This window comes from Falco biarmicus, chromosome 3 (genome assembly GCF_023638135.1).
Source record: "Falco biarmicus isolate bFalBia1 chromosome 3, bFalBia1.pri, whole genome shotgun sequence".
Taxonomy (NCBI): Eukaryota; Metazoa; Chordata; class Aves; order Falconiformes; family Falconidae; genus Falco; species Falco biarmicus.
The window spans coordinates 16,563,583-16,583,660 of NC_079290.1; the positions used below are offsets into that span (position 1 = coordinate 16,563,583).

At 47.8% G+C, this 20,078-nt stretch overlaps 1 long non-coding RNA gene across 10 annotated transcripts in view; it reads right to left on the minus strand.

The window, feature by feature from the left end:
* LOC130145563 (uncharacterized) overlaps positions 1-20,078 on the minus strand; it is a 142,011-nt gene that overhangs the window by 74,137 nt on the left and 47,796 nt on the right. For all 10 annotated transcript variants that reach the window (XR_008820594.1, XR_008820599.1, XR_008820600.1 and 7 more), the window contains one exon: positions 7,498-7,578. This is a non-coding gene — a long non-coding RNA (uncharacterized LOC130145563). The remainder of the gene's footprint in view (positions 1-7,497; positions 7,579-20,078) is intronic.

A 20,078-nucleotide genomic window follows, 5' to 3' on the forward strand; every position in this document is an offset into this window, starting at 1 on the left:
CCAACATAAACAAGACAAAAAGTAATGTTGGCAGGGAATGCCGGGATGTCATCCTGGAGTTAACCTAGATAAGGCAATAATGTCAACAATGTCAAATGCATATGAATTAGAATAAAGCAATACTGTAGTTAGCTCAATGACTTCGTAACAATCAACTTACAGTGCAAAACAAGACTAAAAATGAAGGAAAATGGGCCTGAGAGTTTTTATCACAATTGGATAATGTGCCCAAGGATATCGAAGGGGACACCGAGTATCCCAGGGCTGGGCAGCATTAAGCAACTCCTCTAGAAAGGTGAGAATAAAAAATACAAAGTAGTACCGACTAAATTTCAATGAAAATGGGCCTGTGAGTTTTTATCACAATTGGATAATGTGCCCAAGGACATCCAAGGGGCCACTGAGCATCCCAGGGCTGTGAAGCGTTTAATAACTCCTCTAGAAAGGTAAGACTGAAAAATACATGGTAGCACTACTCTGTAATAAAGCTTATTATAATATTAAGAAATAATTAATCATAAATAAAAACATACTTATATGGAGCAAGAATAAGTGCAAAACAGAATCACTACACCCAAAATTTAAGACCTACCACCAAGACAGAGGTGCACCTGAAGAGACACACTGTGCTCCACACTTTATGGACATCAGGACTTTTATCATAAAACCTTGAGTAAAATCCCTCCCCAGCACTTTTCAAAGAGAAATCTGTGCCTGACACACCAACGTGGCTCTGAGCATCACTTGCCTAGCTCATCTTACAGCACAAAGTTTCCCCAACTTTCCCATCCTTTTCGCTGCTGTTTTGCTGGATTATTTGGCTGTGGGCACAAGGGACAAATTACAGGCGTGGGGTAACTCAATCTCTCTCTGCTCCGGAGGAGCTCGGCTGGCAGCTTGAAGTAAGGAGCTGACCTTGGTTATCTTACCCTCTTTTTTTTTTTTTTTTTTTTTTTTTTCCTCCTGCAAATGACCACAACAGAAACCTCAAGAGAAATTGTCCTAACCTCTCCTGGAGATTTTGATTTCAGTCCAACCTGGGTGCTATTTGAAGCTTCATGAAAGAAACACCTTAAATAAAAAGGTTTGTGGTGGAGAGCAGCAGTAAAATTGCTTTCAAAGCCTTAAAGCACATGGGTTCATCAGGAGAAACCCGAGTGTGTTCATTAACTCCTGGCATGCTGGCAGTTTCAAAGATGCTGCCCATGGCCAAGATCAGCCTGTTATCCCAAACACAATCACCCGTCTGCTGCTGTAACCAGGCAGCAGCTCCAAATTTTATACTTCTCCTCTGTTTCAGGGAAACAAAGACTTGATATTAAGTTCATTTTACATCCAAGCAACAGAGACATCAAGAAATTAAAAGGTGGGACTGCTCTCTCCCTAACCTTAGCTGTCTGGAAGTTAGGCATTTAATGTAAGCCAACTGTCTGGAAACCTTCCAAAGCATCATTTGTTCCCCCTCCTCCCACTGCATGTAAGTGGAGTTTACATTGGAGAAGAGGTTTTTTAGATTTCACACCTAACCTCAACTGACTCCTAACCACAGCCATTCAGGAGCAGTGAAGTCCACCAAACACCAGCTCCAACTGGCACAGTCATGCCAATACCGTATCTCCAAGCAGGTCAGCATTTTGGCTGCCAAGTCACACTTTTGGACACTTTTGGTCAACCTATAGGACCTGTCTGAGGTCACATGGGAGACAGATGGCAATGCCAGGACCAGGGTGCCCCATGCTCAAATTTGGGCTCTTCCGCCTTCTGGAAAATGAAACTGCTTTAAAAACCTTCATTTGTGCTCTCAGAAAACACACAAAAATGAATCCCAAGAAGCATCAATATTTTATTTTACTTTCAGCACAGCTGTTACAGAAATATGAAAATTCATTTCAGCAAGACAAACCATTTTCTCCCATCACCATCACCTGGACATCTCTTCCCAGATAACCTATGTGCTACATGACCTCCCAGCAATCAGACATGAGGAATGCCCATTCCGCCCCATTCCCACCTGGTTCTGCCCAACTGTCCAGCAGCCCTGCCCGGACCAGTGGCACCATCACAGACAAGAGCACAGGGAAAGGGTTGCAACTTCAGCTGTTTACCCAAAATACCAAGGCATTTGGGAATAACATAAAATAGCCAGAACCGTCGACTTTATACTCTTTGGGACTATGCCCGGATAGGAAATCTTCCCAGGAAAAGATCATTTGTAAAGCATTATCTATACGGTAAGGTCTAATGAGTTAACCCCCATCACAATGTGTATCTGATGCCTTCCCACAGAAGGATGCAACCCAGTAAGGAGGTATTTCTGGCATGTCACTACACATGGTCAACTTGCAGGAACATCAGCTCTCCCTGTCGTGACCACAAGGAACGACAAGATGGAAAACCACCACCCATCTTGCTCCAAGTCAGCAGCTCCCAGCATGCCTGCTTGGAGCAGTAACACCCCATATACCACCCACGACCACCACCCCTCAAGGGCAACTCTTTCCTTCACAGCTGAGATCCATCTATTGCTGTTAAAAGACATCTCAGGTTCTCTTGTTTTGGGAATCCACTTGAAAGTTCAAGCAAATACACCTGAACAAAGGAAAAATAATGCAAACCCAACACATGCAGCCATTTGGCAGTTTGGTTCGGTTTTTTTCTTGTCCCATTTTTAATCCCCCCTTCCACGAAGGTGCATTGGCACCATGCACCCACCAGTCACGTCAATGTGGACATGTCAAATCGCTTGGCTCCAGCCTGCACGCCAGCTTCTCCAAGATGATACTGCTGTGGCTGCAAGTTGCAATAAAGTGGGCAGTTATGACTCAGGATTATGGTTAAGAAAAATTACCCCCAGAGCACTTAATGTTAGCAGAATACACTCCAGTTTTACTTATTATCACCTCAGCACCCTTTACTCCATATTGGTTTTCAGTACACAGCTTGGTAATTCAGAAAATGAACATGGTTTTCTTAAAGAGGGTCAAATTTATTAAGGAAAAACATCTGCACAAGGATACCATCTCCGCAGAGGAGACATCTCTGACATCTCTGCAGGACATGCTGCAGATACATTCGCTGCCCACCAGTGCCATCACTTGTTGCCTACAAGTGGCCTGAGACCTCTCCCTGCTTCCCCCCAAACCCTTCAACATCAACTCATCGCAGCCAAGACAGACTATGTAGCAAAGGGCAACACCCAAAACTTGTGGCCACACAGGACACGTGGAAAGCTTTCCTGTGTCAAGGTGGTGCAGTGTTGAAAGCGGTCACCTGGAGAGGTGGGGATGTCTCCATCCCAGGAGGTGCTGGCTGCCCTCCTCCAATGCTGATGGCACTGGAGACCTCCTGGTCAGCATTTTGTGGGCTTGCCCTTGGGTAGAGAGACATCAATGGCCTGGCTGCTGCCCCAGGACTTCCCTGCCTCCCCCCCACCCCCCACCCCAACTTTGCTCCCCCCAGGTCCCCACCGTGGCCCACATCTGGATGATGTCCCTCAACCTCCCTTGTTACATCCTCAAGCTTCCCAGGAAACACAGTGCACACCATGGGGAAACGCCAAGGTGTGGGCAGTTCTGTGTATGGTAAGGAAGGCAAAGGCATGGTGGGGGTTGAGAAAAAAATACAGATGATACAAACCAATGAGAGCAGTTTTTTATATGCATGTGATTTAGCCATCCATAGACACTGTTAACTTTTGCTAGGAAGCAGCAAACTGAACAACCCAGTGATGCAAAACCTAAAAAAACCCAAAACAACAACAAAAACCAGACGACGAGAAAACACCTGGTTTGGCTCAATATATGCGTTCTGCTGCATGGAGTCCCCCCAAGAACATGAGACCCACACAGCCATACACACCATGTGGCTTGCAAAGGAGACTGTATGAATCTGTACGAATGCCATCCTCTCTCTAGGCGTGGATATGTGTAACCATAAAACATGGCGAGTCACCGGCTGGCCCAGACAATGCTGGGAAGCCACTGATAAGGAGCAGCTGAATCCTGAAGAGGAAAACGCGAGGAGCTGAGGGAAAGCCAGACTGAACAACGTCACCGTTTATTTCTTCCAGATTGATAGCAATGGCTCTGAGGGAATGTAACGCCTCAAAACCTTAGATCAAAGCTCTGGGTGCCCACATGGACAAGGATGGAGCCTGCAGAGAGCATGGGGTTGCCCAGCCTGATGCTTCTTCCCCACCTCCCCATCCAGGCATCTGTGCACACACTCATCACCCCACGAAGCTACTTTAAAGAAGTAAAGCCACCTGAAATAGGAGACAGCTCAAACGTGTTTTTTTTTATCTTCACATTCTGCATATGTCAAGTGAAATCAGGAAGGGGGAGGAGCAGCCCACAAAATAAATAAGCATTTAACCACTGTGGTGAAAGAGTCAGTGTCTTGGCTTTGGTGGGGGCTGAGGAAGTGCTCATTAACATCAGGAAAATTAGTGAAACTACCAACGAAATGAAGTGGATCACGTCACGCCGCAAGAAAGCACAGGCAAGAAATGGGGGAGAGTGGCCATCTGTGGCCACGGCTGATCTGACGGCACCTGACGGGACATGCATGCAGGTCCAAACCACAGTAAAAAAATTAACTTCATTGAAAGACCTGGTTGGGTGTAAACCCTGGCCAGGGGTAAAAATCTGTCTGCAGCAGAATAGGGGCAGGACAGAGGGAGTGACAGCTCAGCGCTGCTCACCACCACGCTCAGCATCGCCACGCTGGCCAAGAAGGGTCTTAAATCCACACGGTTTCCAGCTAAGGGACTGTCACTGCTTAACCAGCCACCCCTTGAGCTGCAGCAATTGGTTGGATTTGTGTACTGCTGCCGCATCAAACATGAGATAAAGCACAGCCTAAAAGCCTTTCCAGGTAGGTTTACACTAACCAGTCTAACATCATACCTGGAACAGTGTAACGGGCAGCAGCTCAGCAAGCTCTGCTCAACCAGCGCTCCTCAGACTGCATTCATCAAAGGTTTTAAGCTGCTACACACACTCCTGTGTTGGGGATCGGCACTGATTTAGCTGAATTACTGCAAAACCTGGAGGAAACTTTGTGGCAGGGACCTCATGAAGTGCCAACCAGCCGCTGTGAGCAGTGCACTGCTGATGAAAACGCTGCCCATGCTCGCCCTGGAGCCAGCTCCCCACCTGGGCAGCATCACCACAGCCCACCCTTTGGTCTTCTGTATCCCCTGGCCTGTCCTCTGGGCTTTGCCTCTCTGCAAGATCCTTAGGCTTGACAGAGTTATCTTGTCATGTTGGACTCAACTGCTTTTTCTCAGGGCTGATCAACTTGCGTCATGCAAATTACCCAGGGTGGAGGTAAACTTCATTAGTGGCAGAAAAGGGCATTCAGATGGTTCCTTTTATGCTTCACAGGTCATTTGCATCCGTATTCTCTGCCTTGAGGGCAACTCCCAGTTGACTGAACACCTGCTTTTAGCTGACAGGAAGCAGATAACAAACCTCCTTCTCCACCACCCCCAACTTTAGCTGCTGTCACTGAGACCTGTGAAACCTTCCTCACTTCAGGCAGGCTGCTCATTTTATCTTGGTCAAGATGGAGGTGAGCACGTTTTCCCACTTACCATGTCCCAGAATCCCAAAGCATCCCAGCAATGAAACCCAAGGAAAACGGAGAGCCTCACGCCACCAGGTCACAGGCAAACCTAAGGGGCACCATGAGTCCCTGCAACATCTTCTAGTCCCCAAAGTAGACAGACGTAAGGCAAAAGATGTACGTGTCTCCAGCTTGGACATGGCCAGGGCTCAGGCAAAGGGCTGTGGCCACACGATCTCACATGTTTCCCTCACTATAAAAGGGAGTGTTTCCTCTCTCCAGAACTGTAGTGAAAATATTCCAATGACTCGTAACACAGAAAAGCTAAAAGTAAACCGCAGAAGAAACCCTACATATCAAAGCGCACACACACACACACACACATGTTCTCTTTGCCCAGTTAAAACTAAACAGGTGTGATGCACTACAGCAAATTATATTTGTTCCTTGATTTAAGGTGACTACCTTGACAACGGACTGTCAAAATCAAACCCTCTTTCTCAACAGGCTGCACCTCTTAGAACATACTGAGGGCATCAGCAGAAGCAAAAGCATACCAAAAATCTTCCAGAGTTGCATCTGGTTAGGTACAACAGCTTGTACATCCACATTTTAACCTTTTCTGCTCAATATTTATCCACACTGCAATAAGGTCTATCCAGCGCAGGCTGAGCACCCTGCAAACGTTAACAGAAAACAATGCTCCTGTCCTTCAAAAAAACAAAAGGGGGGGTGAAGCAGAGGTGGTCCAGCAAAGGCAGACAGATATCTGGGGCGGAACTTCCCCTGCAGGGGAGATGCAGTGAGTTGCACAAAAGCTCTCAAGGGAGATGCTGATCAACAGAGACCTGACACACAAGTCTCAGCTCTTCACGGTACTGCACCTGCGGGCTGCTGCACTGCAGCTGAGTTACCGGGATGTGGATGCTCCCGCTACAGGTGTCAGGCTCCCGTAGGGACAGGGTAAGCATTACTCCAAATCTTCCCACGGCCGAAAACCCACAAGCCACACTACTTGAAAAGTCAGAGGCCAGAGCGGCTCCAGGGCTGGTTCCCAGGAGGTTTGGGGACAGCCCCAGCAGCCTCGCCCGCTCTCAGTGCAGTGGCTCCTGGGGCTTGAGTCATCTTGCTGGTCCCCACTGGGACTGCAACAGCCAGCACAAGATGACCCAGTTGGACTGAAACCTCCTTGGCAATCATACCCTATCCTTCAGGAACGTACTTACACTACCAGTCAGGGTGTATAAATGCCGAGCAGGCTCAGACAAGTGGCTCACGGATCCAAGCTGAGTCCAAACCTTGAAGAAAATTTAAGGGCAGCTTAGGAGAGGCCCAAGCTTTCATGCAGTGAGTTTGGACACCCCAAGCCACAAGCAAGCACCCTGAACTCCAGTCCTCCTACGCAGTGTGCAGGTATTACACAGGCTTTGCAGACCCTACAGCCGAACAAACCATCCCGGCTGTGCTGACAGTGCGGAGAAGCAGGCATTGCAGGGGATGATTCATCCCACACAGATGCCTGCAGCAAGTCAGGGTCAGATGCTTCCTAAAAATACCCATTTCTCTCCAGTGACTGTAAAAGGAGGCTGGGGGGGTGTGACTGGTTCAGTAGCAGGTAATTGCAGCAGAGGTCTCTCAACCTAGAGGAGCAAAGTCCCCTGCTGTGAAGCCCAAATACAGTCAGAATCAAGGTCTGTGTGATACACAGACCTCAACATATTCAAGATCTTCTCCATCCCTTCTGAGACCCCTACGCGCATCACCAGTCTAAAATCCTCCCATCAGCCTTGAAGAGGCAAAATACAGGGAAACCCCCAACAAAATGAAGTCTGGAGGCCCAGTGGAAGAGGTCTCACCCCAAGGGTGCAGAGAAGCCCAGAAGGACTTCTGTATCCAGGCTTACAAGTGCTGAAAGCCGTCACCACTCACCTCATCTCCCAGGAAACCCTGGCAGGATCTGACCTCCCTTCCACATGCTCCTCCTCTCTCCTTTTTGAAGTCAGCAGAGACCTATTCGACATTACAACAAAAGAAATGTCAGTAAGCCCAACCTCGTCCCCTCCCTCCAACCAAAAAGCTTTATTTCCTCAGTTCTTCAAAATGAGAAAGCACTGGAAAGCAATTATATCTAAATTGCAGCCTACAGATCTATTTAAACATTTTAATACATACGTATTTAAAACATATATTATCTATTTAAATATATGTAAATTGGGGAGGGGACAGGAGCCCCCTGCAAGCAGCCAAGGCATCAGCATGTTCCTCCACTGCAGCAAACGGACTGGCGGCAGTGATGGAGCCCTACAGCTGATGAACACACATGATGACCCAACAACAGGGCACCAACCTGGGATGTTCACTGTCAGCTCTAAAGCAATCCCCCAACTGCTCCTAAAGAGTAATGAGAGGAAACACAGCCAGGAGTGTCAGGGATTCTGGAATGACGAAGAAATGCCCTTCTTGTGGTGCCCACCCAGGGCTGCCAAGGAAAAAGGGTGGAGGCAGTGGATCCCTGCTCCATGACCCAGAGCATCCTAGCAGCATCATGGAGAGGATGTGGGTTTTTCCTCGTGGTGACCTTCAGGCCCTGCTGACACCCCATGTTACAGCCTGAGGGTTGCACGGGACACTCAGACGGACGTAAGGCTGTTGCTCAGGTTCCCAGCACCATGCTGCGTGGTGGTCCCGGGGTATGTTTTCTTCTACCATCAAGGTCCTCATCCTCTCAGGCCACAGGACCCCTTGTTGGGGCAGCCACGTATCACACAGCCTCTCTGGCAGTGAGCAGGAGCTGGAGGCAGAGCAGCGAAGGGGACCTTTATTACCATCAGAATAGCCTCATCACTCAGCCTACTTAACCCAGCCACGTTTGCACAGCTAAATTTGGGAAGAGTATGAGAAGCATTCCCTCAGAACAGGAGGTGGGGGAGGGACAGGCAGGCTTTCAGCCTCCTTTAACTCCCAGCCAAGTGCTCCCGCTCCATATGTAATTCAAAGTCCCTGTCAGGGATGCCACCCCAAGGAATGGCCCAGCCCCAGCAAAACTGGAGATCTAGCGCCTTAACCCCTTGGAGTCAGCATCTGAGCTTGGCTACTTTAAGAAAATTAGGAAGTCAGGCTTTCTGAAACAGCTCCCGCTGACATAACAGGAGGTATGTGGGGGGAATTCAGGACATCTCCATGCAGGACAGGAGGCATTCAACTTCAGACAGCCAAGTTTGAAGACCCTGCCCTGAAGGGATGCAGTGCTCAGCTTGGTAACAGGTAGCAGCGATCCTAAAACTCGGACTGATCTAAAAAACTTGTGAATGACTATTTTTGGGTGCCCAACAGATGAACTACTCAGGAAAGACAGCATCAATAGCTGCAGCAGGAAGGGGCCACAATCCCTGGCAGTACCTAAAAACATTGCCCTGACCTGCAGCACAGGCACCTAGAAACATCTTGATCACCAGGCTTTGCTTTTGAGATAGTACAAGCAAATTAAACCTCTCTCTCTCTCTCTCTCTCTCTCTCTCGTTCCTGTTGCTGGCAGGTACAGGAAGGAAGCACAGGTTACGGTAACCTTTCTGGGCCCGCTTTCCATAAACACCATCAGCACATGCACCCTCCTGCAGATGCCCCAAGAAACATGCCCTGGAAACCCAACCCATGAAACGTCTTGGGGGGGTGTTGCTGCCCACACCCAACAAATAAACACATTAATTAATCCCAGAGGGTGCCAAGTCCAATGGTGTATGCACAAGGTGAGCCAGAAATCTTCCTTGGCGCCCACACCAAGATGTTCAAGGGAGCTTTTGAGGAAACCCAGGCATGAGCCGGGGCAACCAGCCGTGGAGCTACAGCTTCTCTCCTGGGACCCTTCCCAGGCGATTCACACGCATACCAAAAAATGAAAGTAGGCTTGTTTTCCGTAAAAGTGGGCATCAAACACTCCGACATCAAGAAGGATGATTAAAGACAGCTGAGTTATGAGGAAAGATTAAAAGAACTAAATATGCCCAACTTGGCTAAGCAATAAGTAAGAGGAGACATGATAAAAGACTCCAGGCATCTGAATGAAGGGAGTGGCATGGCATTAAAGGACTGAATAAAATATCTTTCTGAGAAATGGATCCATCAACGATCTCCCAAGAGATAAGGTGCAAGCCTCATTTTTTAGGCATTTATAAAACCGGTCGCTAGAACAGAGGTTTTTGAGGAGGAATCCACGTTGCCCTGAAGGGAGCATGCACCAAAGCTTTTCATCTCCGGCACAGGGTGCTGTGAACAAAGCATACAATGCCACAGGGGAGCACAGGGAACTTGGGAAGTGGCAAGTATTTCATTTTGCCTCACCCAAGAAACAGAGATATGCTTTTTCACTGTAAAATAAGAATAATAATAAATATATTTTCACTCTGTTTTAGTTCAGCAGCCCTAATTCATACTGGTTTGGGTTAAAAAAAAAAAAAAAAAAAAAAAAAGGGAAAATAACCACCAGCACATTCAAAATGAACAGGTCTAGGGGGTCTAACTGTCTAACTATTACTTGACTTCTTCCCCAGTAACGAAGGATATGTGGGGTACCGCTGAGGCTTGAGCTGGCTCCAGACCCAGCACACACATGGACAAGGTGACAAAATCCTGGAAAGCATTTCAATACCTGCCTCTGCTGAGAAGAGACTCATCAGAGAAAGTACCCTCCGAAACCCAGGGATCTGATACACTTTATGAAGATCAGAACAAACCCTAAGCTCTGAGAAAACCACCCAGGAGGAGAGCTAAACCTGTTACGCTGGCTTTGCCCCAAAAAGCCATGTATAATGCATGTAACATACATACCTACCTAAATACCAACTCTCTGAAGCCAAAGCAGTGAATTTTGTGTAATTTCACGTGATGTCCAGCCACATGAGGGTCTCTTGAACATCTCCACCCAGCATGGGCAGAGGGGTGTACCCAAGGGAAGGAGCTTGACCTGGCCAACAGTATTTACTAAATCCCGACACATGCATGGTGAGGGGCCACTGGGTATGATTTACAAAGCTCGGCGGCATCCCAGGTTTGAGTACGTGAGAGACTCCTTCATCCGCAACAGGGAAAAGCCAGGAGACATTTGTCAATGGTGCAATTTTAAATCACAGTTAAATTCACACAGTGGCCACATATCATCAAGAGGGTGGTCCTGTCCCAGCTCCCCCTGGCTCCCCCGACCTGGAGTCAATGCAGGGCAATCAGATCTAAGAGAAAACGGGGGGGGGGGGGCAGGCGGAAAGGTGAATAATTTTCTTCTAATTAATTCCCTAACCAGTTCAGTGGGGTTTAGGCAAGTACTAGAAAACTTTCCCCTTTTGGCATAGCTAAGATCAGCTGAACTGCAACATGTGACTGCAATCCAAGGCAACCTTTGTTTGCAAGACCAAGAGTGGATCTTTTCCTTTTTTTTTTTTTTTCTTTTTCCCCCCTTTCCCACAGCAACCTCCTAAGCTGGCAACTGCCTTTCTCCATGGGAACAGGAGATCCACCATTTACTGACCGGTGAGTTTTACTGCAGAGTTGAAACAGGATGTCCACAGAGGAATTTTTTTTTTTTTTTAATAAGTGGAGCATTTTAGTACGCAATGAATCTTCTCGCTTTATACTTGCTTGTCTCTTTGGGAGGTTGAAGCGCAAAACCAGGCTGCCAGATTCATTTTATATATTGAAGAAACATGATTCAACCCAATCTGAAAGGCAGGCCAACATAAAAAGACCCATTTCAAAGTGGAGGAAACTCTGCACTTACAGTTTGGGATGAAAAGGAGAAAATTAAAACATCTAAGAGATTATTATACCTCCTATCAAACCTTCCTCTTCCCATGCAGAATCAGCTGCTTCCATCACTGCAGCAACACTGATGCTCAAGATAACCAGGCTCAGGGTATCACTGTCATAAAGAATTAAAGGACTGCAGGTTGTATTCAGACAACTCCTTCCTTTCCTTTTCATGTTATTTTCGGTATCCTCGCTCAGGCCATGGCTGCAGTTTTATTCTGCTCTCCTTACACTGAGACGGCCAGCCCTTGCAGCGAGCAGTAGGGGGGCAAAGCCTCTCTCTGACCCACAACTCATCCTTACATGAATGGCTTTGGGGATCTGAGGGATGGAATGTAAAATTTTTACTCATGCAATTCCCACTACAGGGAGTAAAGGTTATTTCCCCCCCATTCAGCTAGTCAATAAGTAACAACTGTCTCCCAAAAGACAGACAAGTTTCTACCATTCAGAACAGTGGACTGGGATAATAAACGTGTAAAATAATAAAAAAAAAAAAAAAAAAACAGAGAGGAGCCTGCATCAGTCACCCAAGCGTGTGATGCTGCAGTGAGGAGCGATGGAGAAAGGTGAGCCCAGGTGCAGTCCATGCACGACCATCATGGGTGAGGGAGGGCAGGGGGGGAAGCTGTAACCCAGAAAAACCAAAAAGCTGAATCCCTGAGGCTTTGCACCGACAGTGTGGATGCTGTGGTACCTGGTGGGACCACAGCTTGCTCTTGCGCTAAGAGATCCAGTGTGGAAACCACTCATCAGTAACAGTCCCCCTGGAAGCCCAGGGAGAGCTGACTGTGCAATTAACCACACACAAAGAAACCCACTTGCTGTTACTCTTTTTTTTCCTTGCAAAGAGCAGCAGAACCCAGTCCTGGGTGCACAGCTCTGCCGGGTGCAGGTGCTCCACATGCCTGCCCAACCTTCCCCACACAGAGCCCTGCTGTTGGCAGCAATGACCACTGTCCCAGCCATGACAGCAATTTCTGCACCCCTCCATAAAATAAAGTAGCAGGGTGCCTTTTGGTGCTGAAGAGAGGCAATTGCCAGCACAATCTTGGAAAGTATCTTGCTTTCTAAAGGTCCGAGCCTTGGGATACCTTCAGAGCTGCCTGGGAAAGACACTAACGTATTCTGCACATGGGCAGTGGGGCGACATGCACCGAACCGGGCTGGACAGGCAGGCGGGTAGGGAAGCATCTTATGAAAGACGACAGAAAGAATAAAAAGCAGGAACTGGCAAGAACAGCCCGTTCAGCACCAAGACACGGAAGACAACCAGCCCCAGCACCACCTCTCTGGGCTCCCACAGGATGAGCCCCAGGAGGGAGGTGCGTGCTGGGAAGCGGCCAGTTCCCTGTGTCCTTCCCAAGAAACACATTTCTCACCCTGAAACACGCATTTTGGTACCCAACTCAATCTCCGCTCCCACTCAGCACAGCCTTTGCTGGCAGCTGTTTTCCCTGGGTATTTTCCAAACACTTATCCAGAGCTTCCCATCCTCACTCTTACACAACAATAACCACTGTTCTATTTTCGCTCGAGATCTGAATAGGTGCAAGAGAGAAATGAGTGGGTTTTGGGTTTCAGGAAGATGGGCACCTCTGCCTGTGCAAGCAGCTGCTCCTTTGCTAGGGCAGAGAGGATGCACTTGCCCTGTGCACAATGCTCTTGCAGAGGGAATGGAGCAGGATGCAAGTGCGTGGACTGCTGCTGGCAGCCTGGAAAGAGTTACCGCCAGGCTCAGAGAATTTCTGCCTTCCCAACAAGGCGGCAATGCTGAAGAATGCAAGTGACGAAGCAGCATCCTGCCGAGAGAGAGAGAGAGAGAGAGAGAGAGAGAGAGAGAGAGAGAGGGGGGGGGGGGGGCGGGGAAGTAAAAGAAAAAACAACAACAAAAAAAAAAAAAAAAACCAAAAAACCCACACCAAGCTAAAGCTCTTTGGATGAGGTTCAGGATGACTACACTTTTACTGTAAGCGTTCAGAACTCACAGTCCCATAACCCTTCTCTGCCCACTTGGGGCTATGACATGCAGATTACAAACTACAAGAAACACTTCACACACACACAGAGCCAAATCCCCAGTCTGAGGGAGGACAAAAAAACCTTGAACAAATTAAGCTGCACTTCCCATTTAAGCAAAGCCAAATCACTATTTATTTAACAATTTTAAAGTGAGAAATCGGGAGGGAAGTTGTGCTTGGGAAGAAGAGAGGGGTGGAGGGAAGGTGTTTTAAGATTTGGGGTTTATTTCCCATTATCTTACTCTGATTTGACTGGCAATATTGATTTCCCCAAGTTGGGTCTGTTTTGCCCATGAGGGTAATGCATGAGCGATCTCTCCCTGCCCTTACCTCAACCCACCAGCCTGTCCTTACATTTTCTCCCCCCCTGTCCAGCTGAGGAGGGCAGCAACAGAGCGGCTTGGGTGGGCACCTGGCGCCCAGCCAGGGTCAACCCACCACAATACGACACATATTACTGCACAGAGAAACACCTGCAAAATGCAGGGCGAGGGTGACACTAGTAAATAGCACATCCGTGCATGAAAAGTGCATGTCCAGTGGGATACAGGCTCCCTGCAGCCGCTCGGCAAGCAGGAAGCCCACCCCATGTTTCTAAGCCAGTACGCTCCCCTCCAGCCCCCCATCACTACCTCAAAGCCGGGCTCAGCACCCTCCAGGTGCTTACTCTCCTTCATTCCCATTTTTGAGAAGCAGCAGAGCAGAAGGCAATCCTAGTCCAAAATCCATCGGGTGGCTGGGGAAGCGAGCGGCCAAAGGAACGTGAGCATAAGTGAACCAAGAAAGAGATGCAGCAAGCCCAGAGACGACATTCTGCACGCTCCAGAAATGCAAACCTGGAAGAAGCCATGAGGAAAAAAACCCCTCACTCCCAATGCTCAAGGCTCACTCTGCCCCTTCTGAGCATTCAAGAAAATAAAAGACCTTCAGCATCACCCAAACTACCCACTGCCTTTTGCAGAAGATGTGGTTTCTGTACGCCTAAAGACACATCCCAGAGATGCCACTACAACTTGACCGACCATACTGAAGAGCTCTGAAGCTCCGCGATCAGCAGTCCTGCCACACGCTTGCTATCCAGCAAACTTCATTTGGCAGTCACTCCGTTTGATATTACATGGTGCGCAGGAACTGCCTAGGGATTTCACTTTTTCCCAATTTAAGCCCCTGCCTGTTAGCCTTGAAAAGGCAACAAATAGCAAATTGCTTGTTCTCTTCTTCACTTTCTCTGTACCCTTTTTAAGATAAATTACTGTGCTTCTTTTTATTTTTGAAGCAACCTAGATCAATACAAGTCAGAATCGGTGCCAGCATGTCACACATGCCACAAGCAAGCATGGCAAGCATTTTTATATATATATAAATTATTTTTTTTTTAAGGGGAACTTTAGCATCAGCTAAGCTAGAACTGAAGTCTGGATCTTCTTAGCAAGCCTTACATCTACATCCTCCACAACAGCAAGCACAGAGGCTGAACTCTGCGCTGTGCAGGGATGCAACAAGGCACGGGAACCCTGCAAACCACAGAAGAAAGCTCTGCAGTCTACAAAAAAAGACCAAGCGCATTCAGTAGGTCTGCCTATCTATGATCTTCTTCTTCAAGACAGTTTTATATGCTCCTGTGATTTTTAAAACCCAGCACACACTGTTTCAGCTTTGAAGCTATGCATTCTCATTATCAACCAAACAATATCAGAATATCCTTTCTTCTTGAAGTAAACCCCCTCTTTTCCCTAGGGGTTACAGCTGGTAGAACACAACAGACCAGGCATTTAGCATTTAATCACAAGTATCAGCTTGAATCACCCTGGCTTGCATGGCTCCTAAACATCCCTGTAGCTGCAAACACCAGCCGAGAGTAACATCCCCGTCAGACAGCAGTTGCAGGGGTATTTGGTTTAGCACCCGCAGGGGAGGAAATCATCAGCTTGCATCACAGCACAGTGACCAATTTGTGGTCAACCAAACTACTCCCAAGAGCCAAAAAACCAAGTGCAATGTAGTAATGTTGGAAATTTGGATTCAGAACATCAGAAGGTGTTGGGACACTCAGCCTCAGCAGGACTGACGGGACAGAAGCTGTGCCAAAACCTGAATGCAAGGACTGCAGAAACACTGGGCCAGAAGGGACATCGAACAGCCACCCAGCCCCAAACCCTCTCTTGGCTTGTTTGTCTCCATGCCACTCTCCAAGGCAACACCAGCACAGCTCTGCCAAGAAGGAAGCAGGACTCGGCTACAGTTCCCAGCGACGAGCACCCATCCGGGAAGGGCTGCTGTGCTGCTAACAAAGAGGTTTCTAACGCTTTTTGGGTCAGCTCCAGCATCACTCATGCTCCTTCACCACCACCACCAGGAGCTGGAACCTACACTTTGAAAAATGTCAGCCTACCCCACTGCTACCAGACATGACAGAGATGATGCACTGGAAGACAGCGTCCAGAGAAACCCCTCCCTGCATGCAATTTTCTTCTTCTGTCTGCAGATGCAGAGAGGCATCGAGTGCTGCACTCCTTCCTCACAGCACCTTCCTGCATGTCTCAAATCTGCTAAGTCCCCTGCAAGTCTCAAACTCCACCAGGTGCTCAACCACCCCTCCTCTCTCTGGCCTCCTTCCCTCCTCCTGCATGCCACCTTTTGTCCAGGCAAAACTGCGCAGCCATACTTCAAAAGAATTCTAGGGACACTTTTCAGTTTCTTCTATACTAACAGATGTTCCTTGTCCCAGCTCATGTGTGGACACACAGGTTGTGGCCACAGACCTGACCACGTAACAAGCCGCAACACAACCAACAACAGGAGAGCAGAGACACCTCGCTCTGAAATAACTGCTGAAGACAGCATCCCATCAAACCATGGCATGACACCTGTGGGTTGTTGGTTTGGGGTGGTTTTTTTTAATAGGTTTAACATATGCAAATCTTCCAGCTATTCCTCCTAAGTAAAGTTTCCCAAACTGAAGCTTCATCTTCCCAAGCCGCCTGCTTTCATATTAAAATTAGAGGGGCTAACACTGGATGCTGTATTTGAAGCAAGGTTTTATACGAAAACCGAGGCTGAATTACTACCTTTGCCATTTTGCTGTGGGCTATTCAAGATCTGCCTTTCCTGTAACAGCATCCCACTGTTGATTCACACCCAGCTTGTGATTCACAGCAGCCCCCCGACCCCTTTCTGCAGTTAACCCGTTACTGCTTGTTTTGGGTACATGCATCCCATTTCTGAGGGCACTGTTTCGCACTTCTATCTATGTAATCTATTTTTCTTGTCTTCAAACCACCCTTGCAGCTCATGAAGACAACTGTAAGGGAAGATGCTATCACCTAAAGTACCCGCAGTGTCTCTGGTTACATTTCACCTTCTGTATCCTCTGCAGCCTACCATCTAACCGGCTACTGTCCCTCACAATGCCTCCCTGATCTAACAGCAAACCATTTCTTTCAGCTTAAGCGCCCACTTATAATGATTTCATCTTCAGCACATTTCCTGAGTTTGTTTATTGAGCTGTTGGGATTTCCTCAAGAAATACTCCACAGCTTTCAGCACTTTTCTTAGTAAAGTCACTAAAACACCAGACTTGGTATGAGTTTGCCTAGTAGTTCTTCAAGCCCTCCATCCTTCAGGAGAACTTGCTACACCAGGAGGTATCACAGTTAAGAGCTGGCAACTCAGAGGATACGCGTTCTGCAGTTATTTGACATTTTCTTTCAAGTCAGATCAGGCAGATCATCCATTCCAGAATCAGCATCACCGCTTTTCTTCAAGTCTCACCTACGCAGCTGTCTCTCCATTGCTATTTCCCTTGGCTGAGCTAGGACTTCAAGGCTGCAGGAGCTTACAAAGAAAAGCTCATGCCCAAAGGGTTAAGATTTGTTTTTTCATGATCTTTAAATCATAAATATGATTTCCACTTGAAAAGGGAACACTTCATTTAACAGACACGGTGGCTCTGAAGGGTAATGCAGGGCTTTGAAGGAAATTTAAAAAAAAAGGAAGCAAGGGGAGAAAGCAAAATAACACTTCCAGAAAGTTTTCCAAAGGAAATGAGTAACCACTTGTTATTAAATGATAAATCACAGTCCTCGGGAAGTGGCATTGTCTGTGGTCTATTTTTAATGAGAAAACACCCCCGTCACTGGCATGGAGGCTGAACACGCTGATGGGATGCGTCTGTGGAAAGCAGGAGTGTTCACTGGTAGCCATCATCTCATTCCTGCCATTCCCACCACCTATCAGCAACCAAAAAGGCACAGAGGTGCCTTAAGAGAAAAAAAGAAATGCACCCAGGACAACAAGCAAGGGCTACTGTTTTCCATGGAGGAAGGACAGAAGGAAACACTAGAGACCAAGCAGAGGAACCAGATCCCAAGCATAGCCTTAGGCTTTGCTTTTGTTTTCCACATGTGAGGGATGTACAAGAAGCTGCCAGGAAGCAAATCCCTGCTGACCCCCATGTCCCCATAGGGGCTCAGGTGCCCTCCCACGTGCACTAGCATCCTCTGTGGATGGGGACACATTGGGCATGCCGCTGCAGGAAACCCTTCGGCTTCTCTTCCCCGGGTCTGTCACCAGGACAGGGCTTTCTGGGGAAGCACCTGATGCTGTAGCTCCACTGATGCTGAGGTCTTCAAGGCTGTAATTAGCCTCCTTTTCTGCTGATAAATGAGTCCCAGATTCCTGTGGCAAAGTGACTCACGGACTGGGAATAGGCTCGCTGTGTCAAGGGAAGGGAAGCATAAGTCAGCAGAGCTAGCTGGAGGCTCAGCTACAGGCACAGCCTCAAAACCAAATCAGAGGGACCACAAGCTCTCAGACACTGCACCGTCATGCAGCAAGCCTCCCTGCACACCAGCGAGGGGAACGTTCTTGGCAATTGCACCAAGCCCAACTGGCTCCCAAGCCCCAACCAAGCATTGCCGAGCCCAAGCCACAGGATTCAGCTGCAGACCCACGTCCCCCAAACGTTCAAGCCAACTCTGACCCAAAACCACAGACACATCCCCAAACCTTCCAAGCTGCACCAGGAACAAGCAGGAACCTATAACTGACTCACTGAAATACATCACACTATGCCAAATTTTACTGTGAGGGTGAGCGAGCACTGGCACAGCTTGCCCAGGGAGGTTGTAGAGCCTCCATCCATGGAGATATTCCAGAGCTATCTGAACGCGGTCCTGGGCAACTGCCTGTAACTAGCCCTGCTTGGGCTAGGAGGTTGGACCAGATGATCTCCACAGGCCCCTTCCCAGCTTCAACCATCCTGCGATTCTGTAATTGCAAAGGCAAACTGCATTGCAACCTTGCACATTAAATTAGTGTTCACTGACCTGGTGCAAAAAGACTGTAATTATTCAACTTTTCAACTATTTCTGACATTCTTTCCATAGATGAGGTTTAAGCCTTTTTTTTTTCTTTTCCTCTCTTCCTTTTAATAGGAACGCAGCCCCACAGTTTGCAGATTATATAACACACACACACATCACTCTTCCAAAACAGCATCTGAAAGTGTGTGTTTGATGATATTTTTTTTTCCTCCCACCCGTAAACCACCACCCTGTGGGTCTCATTCATTGTGCGGCATTTTGCAACGAAGCGTAAAAATGGTATTAATCATAGCTCTGAAAAAACATGAACTTCTTCTCTGAGGTTTGAAGTAACCATTTGGAAGGAAAACTTCCAGGAGCCAGAGGGACTGACAGGGCTGGAGACTAAGGTCCTTCTTTTCAAAGGCCAAGTGTATCCCAATATATCCCTTGGACAGCTGCCCCCAGCCAAAGTTATAATACTTTATTCTTCAGTTCAAGTAGCAAGAAGGAGATTTGGTACAAAATCAGGACAAATACCCAAAGTGGGGAGGTTTAGCAGGCAAACGTGTCGTAAATTTAGCAGAAGGCTTAAGCTCTAACTACAGCTTTAGTGAGGATCAACATCTGAAGCCTCATCTGCCTCTCACCTCCAGGGCACTGCAGGGATGGGGCCAAACTGACCAGGTAAGGGTACCCACCCCTCGCAGGCAGCACCCGAGCATCCCGGACCGAGCGCTGGCACTCACCCGTGGCAGAGTGTTGCTTCAGCAACAGGCAGAAACACAGAGATCTGCAAAGGCTATGCCAAAAACTAAAAATCATTATCATCTTTATGTTTTCTGGCCAAACACCACTGGAGAAAATTACCTTCTACACAAATCAAGCTCTTTGTCCACCTCCGCAGATTTAGTACTCCTAGTGGACACAAGGAGGGGCTTCTGTCAAAGACGGAGTTGGGAAAAAGCATGAGACTCTTTTCTACGTTAGATGCTTCAGCAGAGACTTGCCAAAGGCTTTGGAATCCCTCCGCTTTGGAGGTAAAACATCAGTAATTTTAAACCCTCCTTTTAAATTAGGAAGGGCACTAAAAGAAACTATTGAAAGAGAAAAACCATCAAGCTTGCCACTGCCTCCAACTCAAACACTGACATTTTCTCTCAAAACCCCAAAAGTGGTTTCAACAAGCTAGCAAATGAGGAAGCTACCTTTTTCTTTACCCATCCTTCCTCTGCATTTGCTCTTTGGCCATTAATCTTCCAGGCAAAGCAATCGACCACAAGGAGAGGGCACGTGGAGCATCATCCTGGTACAGAAAGCCCCAGGAAGCTGCAACCAGGGGCCGGGGTGGCACAAGCAGTTGGAAAATGTATCACAGGACATGCCAAAT